We start from the raw sequence: 6295 nt of genomic DNA on the forward strand, positions 1-6295 counted from the left end.
CATGCGATCGAGACCCAAACATTATCGAAAATGGGTAAACTTTCTATCGTATCCATATTTAACAACTTTGATCACATCGTACGGTCAGATTTTACAAATTAGATTTCGTTCATACATTTGGCTTTCAAAGATGTACGTTTAGATATAATCTAGTAAACATGTTAAAGAACATTAGTATGCACGTTGGAATCAAATGACTATAATTAAAACAAATTAAAGTTTAAATATTGAATATGACCATGACAGTGAAACATGGCCATGGTACAAAATTCAGGCATTTTCGATAATGTTTGGGTTTCGGTCGATGCGGTCAACGTTAAATTGATTATTCTTTAATAAACTTAGACTACATATATGTATTATATGCTGAACATTTTAAAAAAGTCAAAATGATTGACCTAAAAATAATAATAAGAAAGTTGAGTTTAGGGGTTAGAGGTTAGGATTTAGCAAGGGCGTAGGTCAAAGATATTCCTTAGTCAAAGGTTACTTCAAACACTTTAATTAATCGATTAACTTAGACAACATATGTACGTTGTGTGGTCATTATCTCTTATCTCTTTAACTAGGTTAGAGACTTGGAGAAACTATATTGCTAGCGCTTCGTCGTCTTCACTTTGGAAATATATACCAGATCTCTTTTCCTATCTCGCTCTCGCCGCTCTTTCTCTCTCGCTGGCGCCGAAGTGAGCTCTGACAAGCTCGCCGAGCATGCAGACCTCGAATCGACGAAGTTCAGTGGTAGACCACGCACATCGTCGTCGAATCTGGTCCTCTTCTTCGACGTCGTCGCCTCAGTACCACCTCCACCAAGTCCTCTTTTTCTCCTCCTCCTTTAATTATCTTTGAAAGTATTTGATGATTTTGTTCTAACATGATATCGTGGAACCCCAAAGGGTGGAGGCTCTTTGCTGTCCTCCTGGAAAATGTTGCTTTTGGAATGAGAAAGTAGCAACTCGATCTGGGTATTTACATGTGTAAGGCAGTTCATCAATTTGTTCATGTGTGTGTTTGACTGGGTTTTTGTGTTCATTATTGAATTGATATTAGTGTGTATCTAATTGTGTATAATTTCAGTCTTATGTGGGGAGGAGATCTAGATTATGGTCGAGTGTAGGTGAAGAAGAAAATTAGCTCCTCACCTGATTTAGCTCTAGCCTCAGATTGGGTTTTAGTTTACAGATCCCCTCCATGGGTATTTCAAAGACGATTTGTATGCCCCTTTGAATGAGGGTTAGAGTTTAAGCTTTTTCCCGATTCCAATTTCTCATAGTCCTCACTATTATTGCTTTCAGGTACCGCGATGAAGATGGCGAGCCATTGATGAACCCCGATGAGGTTAAGGAGATGTGGGACACCGTTGACGCCGGCGATTCCAAGGTCAGTTTCCGCAGAATAGGTCATGGTCCAATTTTCGGTGTATCATTCTTGTTTGATTAAATCGAATGGGGTTTGGGGTTGCAAATTGGCAAGTTGGGTGGCCTTAGTGAGTGCTGGTAAACTTGGATGTGTTAGCATACGTTGGATAGTTGGATAATTGTTGATTATTCAGTGATGAAAAGATGATTTCTTTGGAGTGTTGGCACTAATGGCATTATGGTGCATGTGTATTTTGCTTTGGGTTTATATCAGCTCTATTCTAATGCTAAAATAGCTAGGCGTGCATTTTTGGTGATTTTGGAGCAATATGAATGGCCTCTGTTATGAGATTCTAAAGGTTGGGTGTACTTAGCAATATGAATGCCCTCTGTATGGGATTCTAAAGCTGGTTCTACCATTGTTGTGGTTCTCCTTATCTGTTTTTCATACATTTCTGGATAACTTTGTTCCATTTGTTGCTTATGTCGTTTCATGTTATTGTTAGTATTATTTTGGTTTATTTGTATTGGTTTTCTGTTTTCTTGTGAATTATATTATTTGGTACTTTTCTTCCTTTTTTGTGCACTACTTGACAGTCAATTATTGTGGTTCAATGTTGACAGGCACGTAGCAGCATGGTCTCTAGTCTTAAATCAGTTTCGTTTTCCATTAGTGGGAAAAGGTTGATTCAGCTAATGTTCAGTTTGGAGGTTCAGTGTCAAGTTTGAGGATGGTTAGCATTTGTAGCTTCTGTTTCTTGCTTTTGTTTCAGCTTTGTGGTCATAGTTCTTAAGAAGTTTGGCTGTGGTAATAGTTGTAATGCAGCATTTCTTTATGCCATCTAAGGAGATAGACTTTTATGAGTCAGTTTGATGGATCATATAAGAATGCTGAGGGGAAGACAATATGGAAAGAAGCCCTGATATTTATAGAATAATGTGTCTTTACTTTGTTGGCTTTGCAGGGGAAAGCTTGTTGGGACAGAGCATTTCTTTGTCTGCATAAGGAAAACAGGCTCATAGGTGACACTTCCAAGTTTTTGATGGAACCCCAAGGTAAGGATAGCTGCTCCGACCAAAATTTTTGATGCCCACTTTAAAATTTGAACACGAGTATTGTAGAGTATTAAGTTTAGCCTTTAGTACATAAGAGCAGTAAGTAGCTGTTTCAACTCAGAGGATTGTTGATTGTCTTACTATGCATGCTTTGGTGACATGATTCATTGCCTGAGCTCCAACATTGTTTAGCCTCTTAGTTAGTTTTATTTCTAACATTGACAAACTCTGTAGTTCTTCTCTTTTATCATTTTTGCAGCTTATAAAATGGCCGCATGTGCAGCCATGACAGAATCTTCAGCAGTGGCGAATCTCCATCACTTCTAGATATACATTAGACGGCGTTAAGGGATGGCACTGAAAAACGCCATGAAATACATTCCATGACGTTTTTCAAACGCCATAGATGACTGTGTGTGTGTACTATTGCCATATATCTATTCTTTGCATCATGTTCTAATCCTTGCCCTCTTTTTCAGGTGTTAGCATTAAGGTATTATAAATTCTTGCAAGGAGAATGAAATTTTGGCAGATTTGGAAACAAATTTGGACACAAGTAAAGGAAAGCTATTCAAAGTTGTTAAAGGAGCAAATGATGTACTCTTATGTAGATTAATTAGGATTAATAGGTATTGTTGTCCTACAAACTTATGTCCACACTTCAATTGAATTTGTTTTTGAAGTGGATTATTGACATTCAATGAAGAGTTACTTTCCTTGTTATATCTGAAGTCTAATTCGCAATCAAACGACATAGATGCTTATAACAAGCAACAAGAATGTGTAGTTCAATAGACAATTAAATGACATAAGCCCTTCTAACCAACAATAAAAATATGAAGTTCAATGGATAATCAAACGACATAAGTCATCTTACCCAACAACATAAAAGTGAAGTAAAAAGAATTATCAGGTGACATAAGTGCCTCATCAGACGACATATAAAAGTCGTTGGTTTTCCATTCAGACGACATAGACTAATAATTTTCTAAATTTGACTAACATCAGAAGACATTAAATTGTCGTTAGAAATATCATCTAACCACATCAGGTGAATGTATTTGTTGTTATAGGTTATGTAGGTCGACGATTATATGCAGTGTAAGATTGTATCACACTACATCTATTTCGACAAATTCTTCATTTTTTCTTTTTTCACTCGACATTTAAATGTTGTTGGTCTTTTATGCAGACGACATAAAGTTTGGAAACCTTCCAGACTTGTCAAATTTCAGACGACTTATTATCTGTCGTCTGACTAACATTCACACGGCGGTGAAACACCGTCGTCTGATAGCTTATCAGACGACAAGCCCTCAGACGACATATAATTTTTGGTCAGACGACGGAGTTTAACTGTCGTCTTATGATGTTTTTGGCATAATGGAGGTTGTTAATTTTGTGATTTCAAATGTAGGAGCCGTTTTTGGCAGTTGCAGGGAGTTTTATTTTTGGGTGATCGAGGACCTTGGGAGGTCTTGAAGGAGAGTTGCCCTCCTTTGGGCAAACCTTCGGATTTAGTTTTGGTTTAAGAGGGCAAATGTTACTCTTTAGTTTGTTTGGTTACTAAGGTTAATAATTGTGGTAATTAGGTAACTTGTGGAGTTGGGTTGAGCTTGGCCTGCGTGTTTTTGTGAAGACGCAGCGGGATTTTTAGGTGAGTAAATCTCACATGGGTTCATAAAGGAACCGAGTTTATTTTATAATTTATTATTGCTAGTTGTGAAGTTGTCCTTGAAGGAAAATGATTTTGTTTTTAAAAATAAATAAGCTTGATCGTCAACGGCTCATGGGTAAGTGAAAATATGTTTTTGGTAAAATAAAATCTTTTAAAAGGACTTCCGAATCATGGATCATAATTGGAGTTGGTAGACTATTCTTGCTTTAAATAATTATATTCATGTGTGTATGTGTGAAAAGTACGTTGTGATCATGTGATATTGTGATGTTGAAATATAGTTATTGTTGGTACTTTACGTTTCATGTGATTAGGTAATAACATGTTATGTTGAGATATGTTATTTTGGAAGAATAATTGTCATGATGTTTAAGTTGAGCTAATTGTGTACACTAATTGTGGTTGTGCTTTAGTGATGATTGTTGTACATTAATTGTGGCTGTGCCTTTATAGTGATTGTGTGTTTTAGTTGTGGAACGGTGCCTTCGTGATGATTATGTGCATTAGTTGTGTGGAATGGTGCCTTCGTGGTGATTGTGTGCGTTAGTTGTGGATATGTGTGTCTTAGTGGTGATTGTGTGCATTAGATTAGGAGCCTTCGTGGTGGACCGGGAACCAAGCCTTGGCCGGGTGATTGGTTACGGTCAGTTTAGATCTCTAATCTGTCTATCGGTACTTCATGGGGAATGACTATGTGTTGACGAACTCATGAGTACGTGTTTTTTTGGTTACTTATGGGGGATGACTATGTGTTGAAGAACTCATAAGTAAGGGTGGAAAAATGATTGTGTGATGTTCTTATGTGTTGTCATTTAGATTCCTTGCTTTGAGTATCTCCTGAACTATGCTTATCCACAGGAGATTCTTTAATCTTAATTGTGTGATTTTAAAAGAATTCCTGAACTATGCTTTTTGCATAATTCATTTATGATTTGATTTGATTGATTGTGAATTGTTGTGTTTTTTTATTTACTCTCTTTTGAATTCTTTTGCTTTTAAGCGATTCTTGAACTAAGTTTCTAATGCAGGAATCACCAGTTTTATCTTATGTGATGTTGAAATTGTTGAGTTATATTTGAGTTATTATTTTAGGAATTACTCATACGAGCGTTTTAGCTTACCAGGTTTGTTGTTTTATAACCCGGTGCACCAATTCATGGTGTAGGGGTTAGACCTGCAGGTGGTGATCAGCAAGGTTGATGTGGAGGCATAGTGCAGGGTTTTAGATGTTGTACACTTTATTTTATTATATTTGGTAGACAGTATTAAACTCTTGCGAGCAACTGTATTTTACTTGACTTTTTAAAGTTGATGTAATTAAGGAGAGATAATGTTTAACTCAATTAATGAGTTTTGTTGACTTACATTTTCAGCATTTGAATTTAATTTGAAGTTGTTGAATAGGTTTTGGGAGTGTTATTTTGAGATATATCATGTCCAAATTTTTGAAAATTATCTTTCGAAAATTGGGGTGTGACAGAGACGATATTGCAAAGTACAAAAGTAAAATAAATACACGAATAATGGTGATGTTGCGGCTAACTCCATTTGGCAAGATCATTGATGTATTCTACAATAGTTTCATTTAGGCTGAACTAAGTTGTTCCAAGTGAGTTCATGATAATGATGTTGAAGACATATGACAATGAGAAGGACACCTTTGTATTCAACAAGATGAACTTCAGAATATCCACCTCGTACATCACAAAAGTTCTTAGAATATCAATCACATCATGGCCAAAGATCAAAGATGGCACATTGGCTTCGAAGATCCTAACTAAGGTTTTCATGGCAAAAACAAGGGTAAAATAAGAAAATATAGGTGATGAATTAAAAGCTGAACTGGGGCCCAAGGCAAAAATGCCAGAACATGTTGAGGAATGGGACAGACACCTAGCGAAGTTAATACTGGCCGACCTCTTTTCCAAGGTTCCTTAAAGGTGGGCTAAACCTCACCAAAAAAAATAATATTGGCAACATTGTGATAACTTTGAGAAAATTGCAAAGTTCAAATAGGCATAGGACATTCGCAATGAGCTAAAAAAGGTTATTGAGAGTTATCAGAATGGGATATCGATCAAGCCAAGTGTTGGAGGATGTGTCATCTTAATCTTGGTATGCACGTAACAGACCTTTAGTAATGTTGTAAATGCCTACTCATTCCTCTTTGACAAAATGACTAGTAATTTTCATATCAATTCCT

At 36.5% G+C, this 6295-nt stretch overlaps 1 non-coding gene across 2 annotated transcripts; it reads left to right on the top strand.

Annotated features, from left to right (window-relative positions):
* The first annotated feature begins 580 nt into the window (after positions 1 to 580).
* Positions 581 to 3137, top strand: LOC101296897. Of its 2 annotated transcripts, XR_185216.1 has the most exons (3): positions 581 to 1380; positions 1983 to 2092; positions 2324 to 3137. It is a non-coding gene; the product is annotated as an uncharacterized LOC101296897 (transcript). The 2 variants fall into 2 exon arrangements; XR_185215.1 differs by having other exon boundaries at positions 1983 to 3137.
* The last annotated feature ends 3158 nt before the right edge of the window (positions 3138 to 6295 follow it).

This window comes from Fragaria vesca, linkage group LG7, assembly GCF_000184155.1.
Source record: "Fragaria vesca subsp. vesca linkage group LG7, FraVesHawaii_1.0, whole genome shotgun sequence".
NCBI classification, from domain to species: domain Eukaryota; kingdom Viridiplantae; phylum Streptophyta; class Magnoliopsida; order Rosales; family Rosaceae; genus Fragaria; species Fragaria vesca.